The sequence below is a fragment of the Ambystoma mexicanum genome, chromosome 5q, assembly GCF_040938575.1.
Source record: "Ambystoma mexicanum isolate Mex_15411 chromosome 5q, UKY_AmexF1_1, whole genome shotgun sequence".
Lineage (NCBI taxonomy): Eukaryota > Metazoa > Chordata > Amphibia > Caudata > Ambystomatidae > Ambystoma > Ambystoma mexicanum.
The window spans coordinates 321,365,877-321,387,398 of NC_090933.1; positions in this window are offsets into that span (position 1 = coordinate 321,365,877).

The window sequence follows — 21,522 nt, forward strand, 5'->3', positions numbered from 1 at the left end:
GGAGACATGAGTGGGGGCCTGGTGGAGGGTGACCCTGGTGGCAGGGGGGTGGGGGTGGTGGGAGACATGAGTGGGGGCCTGGTGGAGGGTGACCCTGTTGGCAGGGGGGTGGGGGAGGTGGGAGACATGAGTGGGGGCCTGGTGGAGGGTGACCCTGGTGGCAGGGGGGTGGGGGTGGTGGGAGACATGAGTGGGGGCCTGCTGGAGTCTGCCCATGGTGGCAGGGGGGTGGGGGTGGTGGGAGACATGAGTGGGGGCCTGGTGGAGGCTGCCCCTGCACTGCTGGGGTGTGGGGGTGGTGGTAGACATGAGTGGGGGCCTGGTGGAGGCTGCCCCTGCACTGCTGGGGTGTGGGGGTGGTGGGAGACATGAGTGGGGGCCTGGTGTAGTCTGCCCATGGTGGCAGGGGGGTGAGGGTGCAGGGGGACATGAGTGGGGGCCTGGTGGAGGCTGCCCCTGCACTGCTGGGGGGTGGGGGTGGTGGGAGACATGAGTGGGGGCCTGGTGGAGGGTGACCTTGGTGGCTGGGGGTTGGGGGTATTGGGAGACATGAGTGGGGGCCTGGTGGAGGGTGACCCTGGTGGCAGGGGGGTGGGGGTGGTGGGAGACATGAGTGGGGGCCTGCTGGAGTCTGCCCATCGTGGCAGGGGGTGGGGGTGGTGGGAGACATGAGTGGGGGCCTGGTGGAGGCTGCCACTGCACTGCTGGGGTGTGGGGGTGGTGGTAGACATGAGTGGGGGCCTGGTGGAGGCTGCCCCTGCACTGCTGGGGTGTGGGGGTGGTGGGAGACATGAGTGGGGGCCTGGTGGAGGCTGCCCCTGCACTGCTGGGGTGTGGGGGTGGTGGTAGACATGAGTGGGGGCCTGGTGGAGGCTGCCCCTGCACTGCTGGGGTGTGGGGGTGGTGGGAGACATGAGTGGGGGCCTGGTGTAGTCTGCCCATGGTGGCAGGGGGGTGAGGGTGCAGGGGGACATGAGTGGGGGCCTGCTGGAGGCTGCCCCTGCACTGCTGAGGGGTGGGGGTGGTGGGAGACATGAGTGGGGGCCTGGTGGAGGGTGATCCTGGTGGCTGGGGGGTGGGGGTGGTGGGAGACATGAGTGGGGGCCTGGTGGAGGGTGACCCTGGTGGCTGGGGGGTGGGGGTGGTGGGTGACATGAGTGGGGGCCTGGTGGAGGGTGACCCTGGTGGCTGGGGGGTGGGGGTGGTGGGAGACATGGGTGGGGGCCTGGTGGAGGCTGCCCCTGCACTGCTGGGGTGTGGGGGTGGTGGGTGACATGAGTGGGGGCCTGGTGGAGGCTGCCCCTGCACTGCTGGGGGGTGGGGGTGGTGGGAGACATGAGTGGGGGCCTGGTGGAGGGTGACCCTGGTGGCTGGGGGGTGGGGGTGGTGGGAGACATGAGTGGGGGCCTGGTGGAGGGTGACCCTGGTGGCAGGGGGGTGGGGGTGGTGGGAGACATGAGTGGGGGCCTGGTGGAGGGTGACCCTGGTGGCAGGGGGGTGGGGGAGGTGGGAGACATGAGTGGGGGCCTGGTGAGGGTGACCCTGGTGGCAGGGGGGTGGGGGTGGTGGGAGACATGAGTGCGGGCCTGCTGGAGTCTGCCCATGGTGGCAGGGGGCTGGGGGTGGTGGGAGACATGAGTGGGGGCCTGGTGGAGGCTGCCCCTGCACTGCTGGGGTGTGGGGGTGGTGGTAGACATGAGTGGGGGCCTGGTGGAGGCTGCCCCTGCACTGCTGGGGTGTGGGGGTGGTGGGAGACATGAGTGGGGGCCTGGTGTAGTCTGCCCATGGTGGCAGGGGGGTGAGGGTGCAGGGGGACATGAGTGGGGGCCTGGTGGAGGCTGCCCCTGCACTGCTGGGGGTTGGGGGTGGTGGGAGACATGAGTGGGGGCCTGGTGGAGGGTGACCCTGGTGGCTGGGGGGTGGGGGTGGTGGGAGACATGAGTGGGGGCCTGGTGGAGGGTGACCCTGGTGGCAGGGGGGTGGGGGTGGTGGGAGACATGAGTGGGAGCCTGCTGGAGTCTGCCCATGGTGGCAGGGGGGTGGGGGTGGTGGGAGACATGAGTGGGGGCCTGGTGGAGGCTGCCCCTGCACTGCTGGGGTGTGGGGGTGGTGGTAGACATGAGTGGGGGCCTGGTGGAGGCTGCCCCTGCACTGCTGGGGTGTGGGGGTGGTGGGAGACATGAGTGGGGGCCTGGTGTAGTCTGCCCATGGTGGCAGGGGGGTGAGGGTGCAGGGGGACATGAGTCGGGGCCTGCTGGAGGCTGCCCCTGCACTGCTGGGGGGTGGGGGTGGTGGGAGACATGAGTGGGGGCCTGGTGGAGGGTGACCCTGGTGGCTGGGGGGTGGGCGTGGTGGGTGACATGAGTGGGGGCCTGGTGGAGGCTGCCCCTGCACTGCTGGGGTGTGGGGGTGGTGGGAGACATGAGTGGGGGCCTGATGTAGTCTGCCCATGGTGGCAGGGGGGTGAGGGTGCAGGGGGACATGAGTGGGGGCCTGCTGGAGGCTTCCCCTGCACTGCTGGGGGGTGGGGGTGGTGGGAGACATGAGTGGGGGCCTGGTGGAGGGTGACCCTGGTGGCTGGGGGGTGGGGGTGGTGGGAGACATGAGTGGGGGCCTGGTGGAGGGTGACCCTGGTGGCAGGGGGGTGGGGGTGGTGGGAGACATGAGTGGGGGCCTGCTGGAGTCTGCCCATGGTGGCAGGGGGGTGGGGGTGGTGGGAGACATGAGTGGGGGCCTGGTGGAGGCTGCCCCTGCACTGCTGGGGTGTGGGGGTGGTGGTAGACATAAGTGGGGGCCTGGTGGAGGCTGCCCCTGTACTGCTGGGGTGTGGGGTGGTGGGAGACATGTATGGGGGCCTGGTGGAGGCTGCCCCTGCACTGCTGGGGTGTGGGGGTGGTGGTAGACATGAGTGGGGGCCTGGTGGAGGCTACCCCTGCACTGCTGGGGTGTGGGGGTGGTGGGAGACATGAGTGGGGGCCTGGTGTAGTCTGCCCATGGTGGCAGGGGGGTGAGGGTGCAGGGGGACATGAGTGGGGGCCTGGTGGAGGCTGCCCCTGCACTGCTGGGGGGTGGGGGTGGTGGGAGACATGAGTGGGGGCCTGGTGGAGGGTGACCCTGGTGGCTGGGGGTGGGGGTGGTGGGAGACATGAGTGGGGGCCTGGTGGAGGGTGACCCTGGTGGCAGGGGGGTGGGGGTGGTGGGAGACATGAGTGGGGGCCTGCTGGAGTCTGCCCATGGTGGCAGGGGGCTGGGGGTGGTGGGAGACATGAGTGGGGGCCTGGTGGAGGCTGCCCCTGCACTGCTGGGGTGTGGGGGTGGTGGTAGACATGAGTGGGGGCCTGGTGGAGGCTGCCCCTGCACTGCTGGGGTGTGGGGGTGGTGGGAGACATGAGTGGGGGCCTGGTGGAGGGTGACCCTGGTGGCTGGGGGGTGGGGGTGGTGGGAGACATGAGTGGGGGCCTGGTGGAGGGTGACCCTGGTGGCAGGGGGGTGGGGGTGGTGGGAGACATGAGTGGGGGCCTGGTGGAGGGTGACCCTGGTGGCAGGGGGGTGGGGGAGGTGGGAGACATGAGTGGGGGCCTGGTGGAGGGTGACCCTGGTGGCAGGGGGGTGGGGGTGGTGGGAGACATGAGTGCGGGCCTGCTGGAGTCTGCCCATGGTGGCAGGGGGCTGGGGGTGGTGGGAGACATGAGTGGGGGCCTGGTGGAGGCTGCCCCTGCACTGCTGGGGTGTGGGGGTGGTGGTAGACATGAGTGGGGGCCTGGTGGAGGCTGCCCCTGCACTGCTGGGGTGTGGGGGTGGTGGGAGACATGAGTGGGGGCCTGGTGTAGTCTGCCCATGGTGGCAGGGGGGTGAGGGTGCAGGGGGACATGAGTGGGGGCCTGGTGGAGGCTGCCCCTGCACTGCTGGGGGTTGGGGGTGGTGGGAGACATGAGTGGGGGCCTGGTGGAGGGTGACCCTGGTGGCTGGGGGGTGGGGGTGGTGGGAGACATGAGTGGGGGCCTGGTGGAGGGTGACCCTGGTGGCAGGGGGGTGGGGGTGGTGGGAGACATGAGTGGGAGCCTGCTGGAGTCTGCCCATGGTGGCAGGGGGGTGGGGGTGGTGGGAGACATGAGTGGGGGCCTGGTGGAGGCTGCCCCTGCACTGCTGGGGTGTGGGGGTGGTGGTAGACATGAGTGGGGGCCTGGTGGAGGCTGCCCCTGCACTGCTGGGGTGTGGGGGTGGTGGGAGACATGAGTGGGGGCCTGGTGTAGTCTGCCCATGGTGGCAGGGGGGTGAGGGTGCAGGGGGACATGAGTCGGGGCCTGCTGGAGGCTGCCCCTGCACTGCTGGGGGGTGGGGGTGGTGGGAGACATGAGTGGGGGCCTGGTGGAGGGTGACCCTGGTGGCTGGGGGGTGGGCGTGGTGGGTGACATGAGTGGGGGCCTGGTGGAGGCTGCCCCTGCACTGCTGGGGTGTGGGGGTGGTGGGAGACATGAGTGGGGGCCTGATGTAGTCTGCCCATGGTGGCAGGGGGGTGAGGGTGCAGGGGGACATGAGTGGGGGCCTGCTGGAGGCTTCCCCTGCACTGCTGGGGGGTGGGGGTGGTGGGAGACATGAGTGGGGGCCTGGTGGAGGGTGACCCTGGTGGCTGGGGGGTGGGGGTGGTGGGAGACATGAGTGGGGGCCTGGTGGAGGGTGACCCTGGTGGCAGGGGGGTGGGGGTGGTGGGAGACATGAGTGGGGGCCTGCTGGAGTCTGCCCATGGTGGCAGGGGGGTGGGGGTGGTGGGAGACATGAGTGGGGGCCTGGTGGAGGCTGCCCCTGCACTGCTGGGGTGTGGGGGTGGTGGTAGACATAAGTGGGGGCCTGGTGGAGGCTGCCCCTGTACTGCTGGGGTGTGGGGTGGTGGGAGACATGTATGGGGGCCTGGTGGAGGCTGCCCCTGCACTGCTGGGGTGTGGGGGTGGTGGTAGACATGAGTGGGGGCCTGGTGGAGGCTACCCCTGCACTACTGGGGTGTGGGGGTGGTGGGAGACATGAGTGGGGGCCTGGTGTAGTCTGCCCATGGTGGCAGGGGGGTGAGGGTGCAGGGGGACATGAGTGGGGGCCTGGTGGAGGCTGCCCCTGCACTGCTGGGGGGTGGGGGTGGTGGGAGACATGAGTGGGGGCCTGGTGGAGGGTGACCCTGGTGGCTGGGGGTGGGGGTGGTGGGAGACATGAGTGGGGGCCTGGTGGAGGGTGACCCTGGTGGCAGGGGGGTGGGGGTGGTGGGAGACATGAGTGGGGGCCTGCTGGAGTCTGCCCATGGTGGCAGGGGGGTGGGGGTGGTGGGAGACATGAGTGGGGGCCTGGTGGAGGCTCCCCCTGCACTGCTGGGGTGTGGGGGTGGTGGTAGACATGAGTGGGGGCCTGGTGGAGGCTGCCCCTGCACTGCTGGGGTGTGGGGGTGGTGGGAGACATGAGTGGGGGCCTGGTGTAGTCTGCCCATGGTGGCATGGGGGTGAGGGTGCAGGGGGACATGAGTGGGGGCCTGCTGGAGGCTGCCCCTGCACTGCTGGGGGGTGGGGGTGGTGGGAGACATGAGTGGGGGCCTGGAGGAGGATGACCCTGGTGGCTGGGGGGTGGGGGTGGTGGGTGACATGAGTGGGGGCCTGGTGGAGGGTGACCCTGGTGGCTGGGGGGTGAGGGTGGTGGGAGACATGGGTGGGGGCCTGGTGGCGGCTGCCCCTGCACTACTGGGGTGTGGGGGTGGTGGGAGACATGAGTGGGGGCCTGGTGTAGTCTGCCCATGGTGGCAGGGGGGTGGGGGTGCAGGGGGACATGAGTGGGGGCCTGCTGGAGGCTGCCCCTGCACTGCTGGGGGGTGGGGGTGGTGGGAGACATGAGTGGGGGCCTGGTGGAGGGTGACCCTGGTGGCTGGGGGGTGGGGGTGGTGGGTGACATGAGTGGGGGCCTGGTGGAGGGTGACCCTGGTGGCTGGGGGGTGGGGGTGGTGGGAGACATGGGTGGGGGCCTGGTGGAGGCTGCCCCTGCACTGCTGGGGGGTGGGGGTGGTGGGAGACATGAGTGGGGGCCTGGTGGAGGGTGACCCTGGTGGCTGGGGGGTGGGGGTGGTGGGTGACATGAGTGGGGGCCTGGTGGAGGGTGACCCTGGTGGCTGGGGGGTGGGGGTCTTGGGAGACATAGGTGGGGGCCTGGTGGAGGCTGCCCCTGCACTGCTGGGGTGTGGGGGTGGTGGGAGACATGAGTGGGGGGCTGGTGTAGTCTGCCCATGGTGGCAGGGGGGTGCAGGGGTACATGAGTGGGGGCCTGCTGGAGGCTGCCCCTGCAGTGCTGGGGGGTGGGGGTGGTGGGAGACATGAGTGGGGGCCTGGTGGAGGGTGACCCTGGTGGCTGGGGGGTGGGGGTGGTGGGAGACATGAGTGGGGGCCTGGTGGAGGGTGACCCTGGTGGAGGGGGGTGGGGGTGGTGGGAGACATGAGTGGGGGCCTGGTGTAGTCTGCCCATGGTGGCAGGGGGGTGGGGGTGGTGGGTGACATGAGTGGGGGCCTGGTGGAGGCTGCCCCTGCACTGCTGGGGGGTTGGGGTGGTGGGAGACATGAGTGGGGGCCTTGTGGAGGGTGACCATGGTGGCTGGGGGGTGGGGGTGGTGGGAGACATGGGTGGGGGCCTGGTGGAGGATGCCCCTGCACTGCTGGGGTGTGGGGGTGGTGGGAGACATGAGTGGGGGCCTGTTGTAGTCTGCCCATGGTGGCAGGGGGTGGGGGTGCAGGGGGACATGAGTGGGGGCCTGCTGGAGGCTGCCCCTGCACTGCTGGGGGTGGGGGTGGTGGGAGACATGAGTGGGGGCCTGGTGGAGGCTACCCCTGCACTGCTGGGGTGTGGGGGTGGTGGGAGACATGAGTGGGGGCCTGGTGTAGTCTGCCCATGGTGGCAGGGGGATGAGGGTGCAGGGGGACATGAGTGGGGGCCTGGTGGAGGCTGCCCCTGCACTGCTGGGGGGTGGGGGTGGTGGGAGACATGAGTGGGGGCCTGGTGGAGGGTGACCCTGGTGGCTGGGGGTGGGGTGGTGGGAGACATGAGTGGGGGCCTGGTGGAGGGTGACCCTGGTGGCAGGGGGGTGGGGGTGGTGGGAGACATGAGTGGTGGCCTGCTGGAGTCTGCCCATGGTGGCAGGGGGGTGGGGGTGGTGGGAGACATGAGTGGGGGCCTGGTGGAGGCTGCCCCTGCACTGCTGGGGTGTGGGGGTGGTGGTAGACATGAGTGGGGGCCTGGTGGAGGCTGCCCCTGCACTGCTGGGGTGTGGGGGTGGTGGGAGACATGAGTGGGGGCCTGGTGTAGTCTGCCCATGGTGGCATGGGGGTGAGGGTGCAGGGGGACATGAGTGGGGGCCTGCTGGAGGCTGCCCCTGCACTGCTGGGGGGTGGGGGTGGTGGGTGACATGAGTGGGGGCCTGGTGGAGGGTGACCCTGGTGGCTGGGGGGTGGGGGTGGTGGGAGACATGGGTGGGGGCCTGGTGGCGGCTGCCCCTGCACTGCTGGGGTGTGGGGGTGGTGGGAGACATGAGTGGGGGCCTGGTGTAGTCTGCCCATGGTGGCAGGGGGGTGGGGGTGCAGGGGGACATGAGTGGGGGCCTGCTGGAGGTTGCCCCTGCACTGCTGGGGGGTGGGGGTGGTGGGAGACATGAGTGGGGGCCTGGTGGAGGGTGACCCTGGTGGCTGGGGGGTGGTGGTGGTGGGTGACATGAGTGGGGGCCTGGTGGAGGGTGACCCTGGTGGCTGGGGGTGGGGGTGGTGGGAGACATGGGTGGGGGCCTGGTGGAGGCTGCCCCTGCACTGCTGGGGGGTGGGGGTGGTGGGAGACATGAGTGGGGGCCTGGTGGAGGGTGACCCTGGTGGCTGGGGGGTGGGGGTGGTGGGTGACATGAGTGGGGGCCTGGTGGAGGGTGACCCTGGTGGCTGGGGGGTGGGGGTGGTGGGAGACATGGGTGGGGGCCTGGTGGAGGCTGCCCCTGCACTGCTGGGGTGTGGGGGTGGTGGGAGACATGAGTGGGGGGCTGGTGTAGTCTGCCCATGGTGGCAGGGGGGTGCAGGGGGACATGAGTGGGGGCCTGCTGGAGGCTGCCCCTGCAGTGCTGGGGGGTGGGGGTGGTGGGAGACATGAGTGGGGGCCTGGTGGAGGGTGACCCTGGTGGCTGGGGGGTGGGGGTGGTGGGAGACATGAGTGGGGGCCTGGTGGAGGGTGACCCTGGTGGCAGGGGGGTGGGGGTGGTGGGAGACATGAGTGGGGCCTGGTGTAGTCTGCCCATGGTGGCAGGGGGGTGGGGGTGGTGGGTGACATGAGTGGGGGCCTGGTGGAGGCTGCCCCTGCACTGCTGGGGGGTTGGGGTGGTGGGAGACATGAGTGGGGGCCTGGTGGAGGGTGACCCTGGTGGCTGGGGGGTGGGGGTGGTGGGAGACATGGGTGGGGGCCTGGTGGAGGATGCCCCTGCACTGCTGGGGTGTGGGGGTGGTGGGAGACATGAGTGGGGGCCTGGTGTAGTCTGCCCATGGTGGCAGGGGGTGGGGGTGCAGGGGGACATGAGTGGGGGCCTGCTGGAGGCTGCCCCTGCACTGCTGGGGGGTGGGGGTGGTGGGAGACATGAGTGGGGGCCTGGTGGAGGATGCCCATGGTGGCAGGGGGGTGGGGGTGGTGGTAGACATGCATTGTTGATCAGTAGTGCAAGGTGACATGTGGGTTGGCTGGGGGGCATGCCCATGGTGGATGGGCTGCCTGCAGGACATGAGCAGGGGTGCAGTCCCCCGTGGTGTGGGCTGCCTGCAGGGGCCGTGGAGGTTGTGGAGCGTACACCTGGGTGGACCCACACGGCCAATTCACGTGTAGTACTCCCCAGAACCCCTGAAATACACATTCCCTGCTGGTATCACGTGTGCAACTTTCTGCGCACCCCTGAAATACACGTACCCTGCTCGCACTGGGACTATCGCGTGTGGAACTTCCCGCGCACCCCTGATATACACGTACCCTGCTCGCACTGGGCCAATCGCGTGTGGAAGTTCCCGCGCACCCCTGAAATACACGTACCCTGCTCGCACTGGGACTATCGCGTGTGGAACTTCCCGCGCACCCCTGAAATACACGTACCCTGCTGAAATCGCTTGTGGAACTTCCCGCGCACCCCTGAAATTCACATACCCTGCTTGCATGGGGCCAGTCGCGTGTGGAACTTCCCGCACACCCCTGCAATACGCGTTCCCCGCTTGGCGTTTGCTGTTTGGCAGCCCGGTGAACTGGTCCAGGGTTAGCGCAGCCCTTTGCGATGATTTAGCGATTTGGATGGCTTTTCCTTGCGCGAGGGCGTTCTTGGGGGCGTTACTGGCGCTGCTGCAGGGTCGCTGCGATTCTCTGCGCCACGGCTGGTTTGGGAGCCTAAAATCCATGAATACGCTGTGCGCGGAAATCGGTTTTAGCGCGCGTGCCTGGCGCAGACAATCGCACGCGGACACACTGCGCCAGCCGCTTGCGACACTTTTCTGCGAAATTCTATGAATTACCCCTTAAACCTGCCAAACTGCCAGTCTCCAGTCGGCCCTTCTACAGCAGCACATGACACAGTTTCCACTTAATCTCTGGATATCTTAAATCAATTGTCCGAGCATCCACTCTTAAAGACACAGACCAGTTTGCGCCTATTAGGGACTAGGAAAATCACACTGCATGGCTCTGAACCACCTCAGCAAGTGTCCATCATGTGCTACACACCTACTCTTACACTGCTTACCTTTCACACACTATCTTATAGGCATAGACAGCCCGCACGTTCTGAAGAAAAAATATTCATACAAATGCAACATACTACAGCTCTCAAAGTGTATTGCCCTCCCAGTGACCAACACACACCTACATTCGTATGCCATCAGTGCACATTCTACATACAGCAGACATCTTGGCTCTTTCCTCATCCCAAAACCTTAATACTAGTGTTGCCCTTTTAGCTGACTAATTACTGGTGCACAGTGCTTTAAGTGGGATGAGAAATCGAGGGGTAGCTCTGGCAAGAAGGTGTGGCCTAATGGGGCAGGACCAGGCTTCTTAATCAACATTGGAATAGGAGTGGTGTTTGTAGATCATCTAAATGCTCGTTTTACTACTGACCCACAAGGGGCTCAGCAATGACACTGCTAATGCTTAATGTCAAGCATCTGTTCAGAGTTTCTCCTTCACTTCCATTATTCAAAATGACCCCTTCTCCTGGCTTGCATCTGAAATTGGTTTGTGGTATTTTCCGCAGGTCGAAGAGTAAAATCACAGCTGCAGGACAGGGTGCTCTTAGGGCTGGGACCGAGTTGTGGGCTGTTTGTCCCTACAATTTAGTGGAGCTGACAGTCGTACAGTGTTGTCATCTGTGAAATTACAACTTTAAAATGTCATCTTGTTTCATTGCTTTGTTCTAATTCTAGGTTTGCTCTCTCAAATGTGCAGGCACAAGGGCTCACCTCTGACAGTCATTGGCATCACAGCGAAACTCGAGCACTTGTGGAGTAGGGACGTTACGTTCTCAGAATGAAGATTGACATTTGAATGTGTTTATTGTTTGCTTGTTAGGTGCCTATACAGCAAATACATTCTGTTTCAAAGCGCCCACAGGCAGGGTACATGGGATTGAAGTACAATTAAAAACAAACAATATATGTACAGTGGGGAATGAAAGGACAAACTTACTATTCAGAACGTGCAAGTGCAGCAAAGAAGAGGGCAGTGGGGTATGTGTTCGGATGTCTGTGCTCGTGGATGAACCACAGATGAAGTTCATGGTATGGTAAGTGGTATGTGGCCAGGAGCTGTGTTGGATGAAAAAGTGCAAGTCTCCAGGGACGGAGTGTGTGCCGAGGCAAGTGCTGAGGTAGACAGAAGCTGGGCACATTGGGTGTGAGGGATCAGGGGCCCAGAGGATACATAAGGGTCCAAGACACCAATCAGAGAATTGCTTTCAGAAACAGATTATCTGTTTTGTTTGAAACTCGCACTGTTAGAACATGTGAAGGAAACTTGAATATGTCCTTGTAATTTGTTTAGAATACGGCCTGAAGATCACTGACCCAGTGTTTGTAGAACTATAGAGAAACACAGTAAGCCCTTTCTCCATTTGTTTTCTAATTGTGGCGCCCAACCTCCTGCTAGCAGAGATCATCTCACTCGCATCCTGTCCACAAGCTATCACGGAAATGCAAGATTAGCAGTTTCATTGTTCACACATCTCCATGCGTGCACATGCATGCATGAAAAATTCAGTCTGCTCGGGGCACAGGCATGTGGTTACAGAGAGCTTGGGGGAGCAACGGCAGAGCCCGAGCTCGAGGCCACTTTGTGGAGACTGGCTAGCCCTAGCCCACTTAAAGCCCTGCGGGTGCTATAAAAAATATTCTTCACGCTGAAGTGGCACTTAAAATGGATCTTTACCGGTGAGTTGTTCCTTTCTGGCATGTTGTTCGTGGCAAAGGCCGACTGATCCCAGAACTCAGGGTGGTGCCTGCAGGGCTAGTGTTGCCCTTTGAGCTGCCTAATTGATGGTGCTTGCAAAACATTCTTCATGCTGAAGCAGCGCTTTAGCAGCGAGACACGATGCGCACCATCAGGCGGAATGGCACATACCACAGAAGGGATTGATCTCCTATCTGTAGCCGGGGGTAACACTGTGACTGAACCAACATAAGTTACTGGTGAGATGAATGATGATGAATTACAGAAAGCCGTGGAATATGTTGAAGAGAGGGTCCCTAGAATGCCCCACTTTATCCTAATCAACATGACAGCCCACAGAGTCAAGAACGCACAAAGTAACTCACTGTTTGGAGAGGTCCCAGGAGGACCAGTGACCTCCACATATGGGAACAAATATTTTCTTAGACAGCCATTCAAACCTTATCCAGTCAACAACTCTATGGATACAGGTGCCTCTACCCTGATCATGGATCCAAACGTCTCGATGGATCAAATTGACTAATAACGAGAATTCAGTTGTGCTGATGTCATTAGTGACACCACGACATAGCAACGTTAGTCACAAAGTAAACTTGCAGCCATACACTAAGTTACACGAGCACACACATGCTCACATGAAGAACATGCGTACACAGTTCTGTAGATAGAGAACAGATACATGTGCATACTGTCAAAAGCTTTTATTATTTTTCTCATTAGCCAAGTACAGAAATGCTGAACGCAAGGCCAAAGAAGAGATGCAAAGCAAGCTTGCAGACACTTATCACAACTAACCCTATGGAACTACACTATCATGTAAGGAGCCTGGAAGGACCAAAGATGACTAACCTATAAGAAACATAGCACAGTGTAGACATGTAGAAATCATAGTATAACTATAATGAGGTTACATGAGGTCACGGGATGAGAGACAAAGAATAGCAGAACTAGGCTGCACAGAATAGCAGGCCAGGGATCGCAGCCAAGGTCAAGGACAAACAGCACATTCCGAAGCTAAGAGACACATAGCCATCTGAAGAAGAGCAGAATAAATCCTCATAAATTGCAGACCAGAGAGCTCCATTTAGCGGTCCTCAATCACATGATGCAGCCGAGCTAGACAATGGTCATTCCCCCATGGTAGGAAGCCGAGTGGTTCTCAGCAACACCGACATAAAGTGAAACATGGAATCGTTAACAACCTTGCAACGCTGAGGACACTCTCACAGGCAAAAGTTGTAGCACTGACAGTTACATTGGGAACACAGTTTTTCTTATGACCTTGAGAAGGTGCACTGAGCAGGCAGAACAGAGCTGGGTCCCAGCCCTGCGGATATCAGCTCCAGCCAATCAGTGAACAGACATCCAGTGGTGGAAGGCAGAGGGCAAGGGCCAATGTTAATCCTGCACCCTGCAACAATGTATTAGATAGTTTCTTGGAGAAGGGGCAGGCAAGCCACCTGACATGTGAGGATCAACGAAATAATATCAATATGTGCCAGCCAAAGATGATACCACCCAATCACCCAAACAATCGGGTTCTTAGGTTTTGTAGGGAAGAGCCCATGTTGTGATGCAGAAATTAAACAAAATGGTCCCGCACAGGCTTAGGAGCCATGAGTCAAGGAGATTTTGAATGTCCTGTATGATCCCTATCTGTTTGTGTTATAAACAACAATTCTAACTTGCCCTTGGCTGAGTCCTCCATCTGTGCAATGGGGAGGGTTTGTTCGGCCCTGGGAGCTGGAACAGTGAGCTGTAAGTGCGACCCCCAGTCCCTCTGGCACACCTAAGCCAACAAGTTGGTAGCAGAACTATAGTTAACTATGCCCGTTCGGCATAAGCCGCTTCTTCTGTCGGAGCACCTCGAGGGCTGTGAGGCGCCTCGTGGAAAGCGAGCCCCACGGGAGGTGCACGCCCATACAGAGGCCGTCAGGAGCCAGTTTGGAAAATATCATGCCAGCGGTCCCGGATGAGCCCAGCAGACCAGAAGGGTGAAGCAGCAGTTTTGGGGGAGAAGGTAGCGGAAAATCATTAGTGGATCATGGAGTGTAAGTATTGACTCAGCCACACAGCAACTGAGGGGGATGGCAAAGTAATGTTGGATGTGAGTGGTGAGGAGTATTGTTCAGTATTGTTGAGTATTGTTTAGTAGTGTCGAGTATTGTGAAGTATAGTAGGGAAAGGAGCAGAGGTAGATGTCATTTTTGTCATTAGGGAGCATTCGGTCTTGAGGTAAAAGGTTCTGGTGAATAACCTAGACTACTGACTTAAGGGTATGGATGATAAAAGTTGTATAGATATTGGATTCCCTATGGATTGTTTTTCTTTTTGCTCGGGTCATGGATGACGGTATCCCTGTGTAAGGGCTTAGCAAACGGAGCTAGCTCAGATTGCGGAAGGTGTTCCTCTGTTTAAATCTTGCAAAGGCGTTTTATCTACAAGGCAATGCTGTAGGCACAGATTGAGCATGGGAAATATTGGTATCCCCGTTAGGAGCAGGAAGACAGTTGTTGGTATGTGTTGGGTTCGTAAAAAATTGTCTGTGTGATGGAACAATAGCGTGGTGAGCTCTGTTAGTGATTTCTATCTTCCCCTATTTAGTGCAGCAATGTGTCACCCATAGGGCCTCTGCATAGGACAAGGACAGCACAAGGAGGTACAGAGTCAGCTGTTCGTTGGCGGTGCACGGAAGGTGCATGCGCACGATTGGTGGGTGTGCCTAGAGATGCGCAGAGCATGCCTGGAAGGTTGGTTGGGAGCCAGAGAGGCTCGGGAGAATTGACGAGAACTGGTATTTGTGAAATTAAGAAAAATTGAATTGAAAGTATTTTTGTGCTTGTATAATAACGGAAGTATCAAAAGCCTCAAGGTCAAGTAAGTATAAAGCAATGTATAAGGGGAAGTGTGGGTAGGTATGCCTCTACAGCACCTATGTAAGGCCCATCCGTGATATAAGAACAAGATTTGTAAATATAGCGCATAATGTACGAAAACCACAGAAGGTAAATTGACTAAGCCATGGCCACAATGCAGATGTTTCTCCAAATACAAGCAGCAATCATTACACAGACACATTCAAGAGGCTTACAAGGGGAAAGCATTAAGCACCTGTATGGTGATATTCAAACTCTGGAAGATTTCTCTGGAGCGAGAAAGCCAACACGAGAGAGCTATAATAGGAGAAAGAGAAGAGTATGGGGAACTGTAAGAGTGAAATCCCTGTGCAAATGTAATGTGTGTGTGGTAGTACTGGATAGTATACTTTTAACCTTTTAAAATAGTTGTATGTGATGTTTTTGAGGGTACGTTTTTAGGTGCTGTGGGCACAGGACATTTTAATTGTCTGCAGCAGGCTGGGGTACGGTGCTTTGCGGACATCAGAGATGTGCACCCAGTACTGTAGCTCCTTTACTTTAACTGCAATCGAAGTGGCACAAATGACTTAGAACGGTGTTAGGGAGAATTCTCTGTTTAGGCTGAATTTTCTAACCTAGTGAGTCCCCCAGCAGCTTTGCTGGATTTCTGGAGTTTGTTTTTTTCATCCTGCCAAGAGTGAGACTCTTTTCCTCCCACTCTTGGACATGAATGTTGTTGATTTCTTTGAATGTCAATGTGTTCACAAAGGGTACCTTATATCTTGGTTGGTTCCACCTACGGACACAATTATTTACATATATTTGGTCACCGGGGAATAGCTGCAAGGGTGTGATGTTGCTGGTGTGTCCATTGCAGCACCAATTGTTTCCTATGTCCAGGAAGTGTAATCTGTTGGAAGACAAATTGTATTGCCTTCGTTAGGGAGGACAAATAGCTGTTAAATTCCTCCCCCAAAATCAATGCTGCCCTATGAATGTCTGCTGCTGGTCTAACAGGAGAGAGCGGGGTGTGCATGCAGTGCTGTGTGACCACTTTGTGGGGTGATAGATGGTGGCCCTTACAGGGCTGTACTGTGTGCACAAACTAAACAATGCAAGTGGTAAACAGTGCACCCAATCTTTCTTTAACGTGGTGCACAGCTTCAACAGCTTGCTTTTCAATGGAGCATTGATCCTTTCTATGACCACGTTGGCCTGGAGGTGGTTAACGGTGCATATCTGATGGTTGATGCCGACATTTCTTTAAAAAGGTTGTTAAAGAAATACACGCCATTGTCTGACCTAAAGAGATCGGACAGGCCCCATCCAGGAAAAACCTCCTGTACCAAAACCTTTGCACAGCATTTGCCATCTGGATGTGCACAAGGTCCCACTTCTACCCATCATGAGAAGGGACACATTACCACAATAAGATATCGAGATCCATTGCACCTTTCGCCCATGTCCACATAATCAATGTGCAGTTTGTGGAATGGCCAAGTAGAGTGGGGCAATGTGCCCCTAATAGTTTTAAATATAAGCCGTGTATTGTAACTTTGACATGTGGTGCATTGTATGGCCATGGTAGTTATGTTTTCCTGTAAGTTGGGGAGAAACCAGTCCTCCTGTATGTCTGCCGCTAAGTGTTGTTTGGAAACGTATGATGGATAATGCAACTGGTCGAATGCAACCATTAACAATTCATGTGGCATATCCGCTTTTCCAGATATCTCCTGCTTTCATAACAGAATTTTGGGGACTGTTTACACCCTCTTTTCACCCACAGTTCTTTTTTCTCTTATGGTGCTTGTCCCTGTAATTCAATGATCTGTGCAATTGGTAATGCACTGTACAATTTCAGCAACTGCTCAGTGTTGTTTGCCAATTCAGGATACTTTGAGACCTGTGGCACTGGATGGTATGCTGCTGTTATCTCCACCGCATCTGCGGCAGCATTACAGAGTGAGACCTCGCCCGTGTTATTAGTGTGGGTAGTGGATTTTACCACTGCCAATACTGATGGTTGGGTCAGTGCATGAAGTAGTTTATCCAATAACACTGCATGTTGAATGGGAGACCCATCATCTCTCCTGAACCCCCTCCTCTTCCTTCGTGTGAGGCCTGCATGCACGGTGGTGGTGACATATCCTGAATCTGAATAAATCGTTACGTGGCACAATTGGGAGGCTGTGAGTTCTGCGGCTTGTGCTGAAAAATGCATTAGTAATCTATTCTGCAATACTGTTTAATATTTTCCATCAACAAATATCAATTATTGATGAGCCATCAATGCGGAGGACCTCTGCCACTTCTCGAGCGATTGATCATGTGCTTCGGAATATCATCTTCTCCCTCAAAAGTCATACTGTTGTGGTGTGCCAAATCTTCGTCAGATCAGTTTTCTGTCAAAGGTAGCAGGTTTAAATGTTTTGCATCGCACCATGTAGATGTTTGGAATTAATAAAATAATCTCATATGCAGACACACACTGCATGGTCAGTGTAGCTTTTGATTGTTCTGAAATTACAAACACTGCATGCTTGACAGATAATGTTATGGAGCCTCCCGTAATGATAGTTGAACTCTTTCCAATAGCAAATGCCACAGCAGCAAGTGTTTTCTCACAGGCGAATTGGCCCTGCATCACTGAATCTAGTATAGCATTGTAATAGGTCCATGGTGTATGTGGCCCATTGTGCATTTCTGGGTAAGCACCACAGGCATTAACCGCCCATTGGAGTGGACAATAAAAAAGAACTCTTGCCTGTATTTTGGGGTTGCTAGCATTGGTGCTGTCAATATGACCTCCTGAGGTAACTGAAATTTGTCTGCATGTCCTCCGTCTGCAAAATTGTCTTGGGCACCCTTTTGTGCTTCTTTGAGGTCCTGTAAAAGGGGCCTAGTGTATGCTGCATAGTCCAGTATCCATGCCCTGCAATAATTGCAGAGTCCCATTAATTTTAGCTTTTCTTTCACTGTTGTGGGCTGTGCTGTGGAACACACAGAGGTGGCACAATCAGGGATGATTCTTTTACCATTCACAGAGATCCCTGGATACAGTACTGTAATTTTGCCTGATCAACCGTGTATCCCTTGCGGGCCATGATCTGCAGGAGTGTAATGGAGTCTTTTCTGCACCGGTGCTCACTGATGCGGCACCCTAGTAAATCATCATCAACATGCTGAATGACAGTGCTGGGCACCTGAATATTGCCCAAGTCGCACGTTGTATCCTGTTGAAAATGCTGGAGCTCTCACAGTACCCTTGGGGCAGTCTAGTGTGCTCAAAGAGGCCTCTCCCATATGTAAATGTAGTGAGGCACTGTGAATCTGAGTGCAAGGGGAAAGAAAAGAAGGCGTTCTTTAGATCCACCACAGAAAAATGGGCCGCTACTTTGGGGATGTTACAAAGTATTGTCAAAGGGTTTGGGACCACTGGAAATTCAGCTTCTACAATGTCATTAAGAGGGTGCAAATCCTGAATCATTCTCCAGCTCAATCCTTTCACCTTCTTTATCAGGTATATAGCTGTGTTGCATGGGGAGGCAGAAAGAACAATTATCCCCTGATTTAACAGGGCCACAATGGTGTCTCATATCTGTTCTTCTGCTTCTCTCCATAAGGGGTACTGCCTTACGTGGGGCAATACAGCACCTGACTTCAGTGTTATTCGAACTGGGGTCACTCTTGCAAAAGCCCAATATTGTGGGTGTTTGTCACCCAGGGCCTCTCAGAGACCTGCTCTAAGTCTGTCTCAGTGAAGAGAGCAGCACTAAAAGAGCCATCAGAGGACATTGCACTTTTTGATACTGCATAACAATATCACAAAGAATGGAAATTGCTAGGACAATTCTGCCATTATCTGGTCTGTCTTCCAACAAGTCTTCCCTAAGAGGCATTGCAGGGTCCATACTGCGCCATTCACAACCTTCATAGTCAGTTCCAATTACCACAATCTTCTTAACTGACACAACTAGACCCTGTAAGTCTAGGGACAGTATCATCCCTGCCACTGTTTCAGGAGTTACCGCAGGCCAAAACATGAAATCTGACGGCACCCACAACAACCTTTGCCAATTTGGGGCACTCCCTCGAGAAGCACTGTTATGCAATACACAAACACGTCCGGGTCAATGGGAATACCACAAACCACTGCCTCTCTGTCATGTTCAATTTACTCAATTGGTCTCGACCCAACAGATTTATTGGGGAACTCTCAAAATACAACAAAGGTGCAGGTGCAAGCTCCTTTTTCCCCCTATTTGTATGTCAAGTTCTTTTGTGTAGGGAACCATGGCGACAGCCCCAGCAAAGCCCGGCGTGTCCTGGGTTTCACCTGATAATGGAAAGTTTCCCTCACTGATGCATGATTTAGTGGCATTGGTATCAGCCATGAAGATGAATTGCTTTTTAACTATCTCAGCACCAAACAAGGGTTCCTCGTCAGGGTGGATGGTCATGGACAGGACTGGGCACGTAAGAGTTCTCTGTTGGCTGTCCTAATCAGGGTTTGTGTTGGGATCGGGGAATGTAAAAGTGTTGCTCCCCATTGGACTCACTCCTCAGTAGGGCATGGTAATGCCATTAGGCCCCGCATCATTCGCTGGCATGTTGCTCCCATACATGATATTCTGTTGGGGCATTAGTGGTTGTGTCATCTGGGTGTTTTGCCCTTACACACCTCAGGGCTCTGGTGGTAGTTGAGTACAGGCCTGATGTATTTCATACAGTATGGAAGTTGTCCTTGGTGTTGGTACCTGTGGTTGGGATTGGTGCTGTGGGTGGTAGTTGTTGTATGGGTTGTATCCACCCCCTGCCTGCTCCTGCACTCTTGTGCAAAATGTCCCCACTTCCCACAGCTCCAACATTGCAAGGGACCCATGCCTGCTCCCTGAGGTCCCATACCGCCAAACACACCTCTGCCCCTCTAAACCTGCCCTTCCCATGTTGCTGACCTTGCTACCACTCCGGGTAGGGGTATTACGGTCCTCCCCCGTTTGTGACCTTGATGTTACTGCCCATTTAACTGCGTCTTTACTAGCTTTTTATGTACCAGTTTCGCTTCCTCAGCCTGCAGACTCTGGGCCGCTTCTTGCAATGTTGTATTATTTTCTTGCTCCTTGGTCCTCTTGCAATGTTGTATTATTATAGTTTGGATCTCATCCCACCCTTTTGCTTCAATGCTCACTTTTTTGTCAAGCGCATTCCGAACTTCCTTTAGCAAACTCCTTTTCATGACAAAATAAAAAAGAGAATATGATCAGTCTCATTGATCCCCTGTCTCTGCACGCCACATCTCCTGAACCTTAATAATGTATTGTGTGGGGTTCTCATTGTCACACATGGTGTACTGCATAATGGACTGCAAGTCTGGCATGTCGGAGCACGTTCTCCACAGTGCGTCCCACACTTGCACCCTAATATTGTTATAAGGCGCGCCATCACGTGTGCCATCATCTAATTTTACTCCTGGATATCCTGCTTTCACCCACACATCTCCCGCATGATCGCCCACAATTTCAACAAGTAAGAATTTCATGTCACCCACGGCCAAGGGGATCCCTGGTGTCTATTTTTCGAATGTATGCATCCACTTTCCAGCCCCTGGAGTAATGGGCGGGAGCAGCTTAGTCAAATTATTCTTATCCATCTGCAGCCAGGGCACATAATGCATCCTGCCTAGGCCTCTATTTAATAATGGTATCTGGGTGCCTGTATTCCTCCCTTCCTCACATCCAACACGTCTGTTTTTCCTTGCAAGTGCCACCCGGCCAAACCTATTCCTTAACCATGGTCCCCACAAACTTTCCAACCAAGGCATAACTTCTGCTGTTTGCTCATTCCCTTCAACATCTTCAGCCTCATCCACTGTAGCCCAATCATCTTCCCTCACCTCTCGATCTGTGTTCCTTTCAGACCTCACTGTCCTGTATCCTGTATTTCCGCTTGCCTGTCACCATCCCCCTCCTTTTCAAAATGCACATCCTTTATGTCTGTGCTGTCTAATCAAAACAAAATGTCTCCTGCCCTTCATTCATCCAACCCATTCCCCTTCTTTCCTCCCCCCTTCCTGTGCCGCCCACAATCGGGCCAATTATACCTCCGTAGCCTCCAGCGCCTCTTCTAGCTCCTTTTGTGCCTTACTGTCATGGGACGTGATAGCACTCAGTGTTGGTATTTATGAGGCTGGGGCAGTAGCCGGGGTGGGCACATATGTTGGGTTTGTGTGCCCAGTGGCTGGGCAGGTGGTAACTGCGTAAAGCCCTGTATGTGGGGGCACAGTTCCTGTCCCCTGTGTTCTCATGGACATTGCATCTAAGGTGGCCCCTTCAGTATTCTGAGTTCCACCCCCATCATGGTCCTCCACATCCTCTATCATCTTCCACAAATCCAATATCTCTTTTCTCTTTTGAAGCGGCTTAACTTTATATTTAGCTGCTAAAACATGTTCATGTGGTCTAGTATCCCTCTATTGTGGGTGCCCATTGAGGGTGCCCTGCTCTGGCCAGGGGCAGAGCATCCCCTCTTGTGTCTCTATCACCCACTGTTTGTGATACTTCTCTATTTTATCCCTGTACAATGGCAATGCACCATACACCATACAATGGTGTCCGCCCTCTCATCTTGCAATATGCATGTTCAAAACGGCTGCCTTTACAAATCTGCACTGGACACAGTTTTATTATAAGTAACTACCAGTCCACCGGCCCACCTCCCCGCCATCCCCTGTGAGCACTTATCAATACTGGTTCACCTCTGGCCTCTTCTTCTTGCACAAAAATTCATAATACACTTAAAACAACAAGCTAAAACAACAAATTAAAACAACATTCACTACTTCACAAAACAAATAGCGCCATCATCTTCCCTCACTCAGAAAGGTTTCCTACACGCCTGTTTTTCCTCCATAAAATCTTCTTAAATTACCAAAAATAATATTAAAACTAAATATTGCCAAGTGGTCTTAACGCATTCTTCCTTTACCCACAGAACACTCTCATCTACACACCCTGACCCTCGTTGTTATCCCTTGCAAGGGGTGTACTTAAGTCTGCATGTTCACCTGAGCTCCTCCGTCACGGGGTCCCAATAACCGTCTGCACTCTATCCAGAGCTGTGGCCCGCTTCAATGAGCAGAGAGGAATTCTGTAGAAATGGCACCTGCACACGTCTGGGGTTTGCACGCTTTGAACTGGTGATT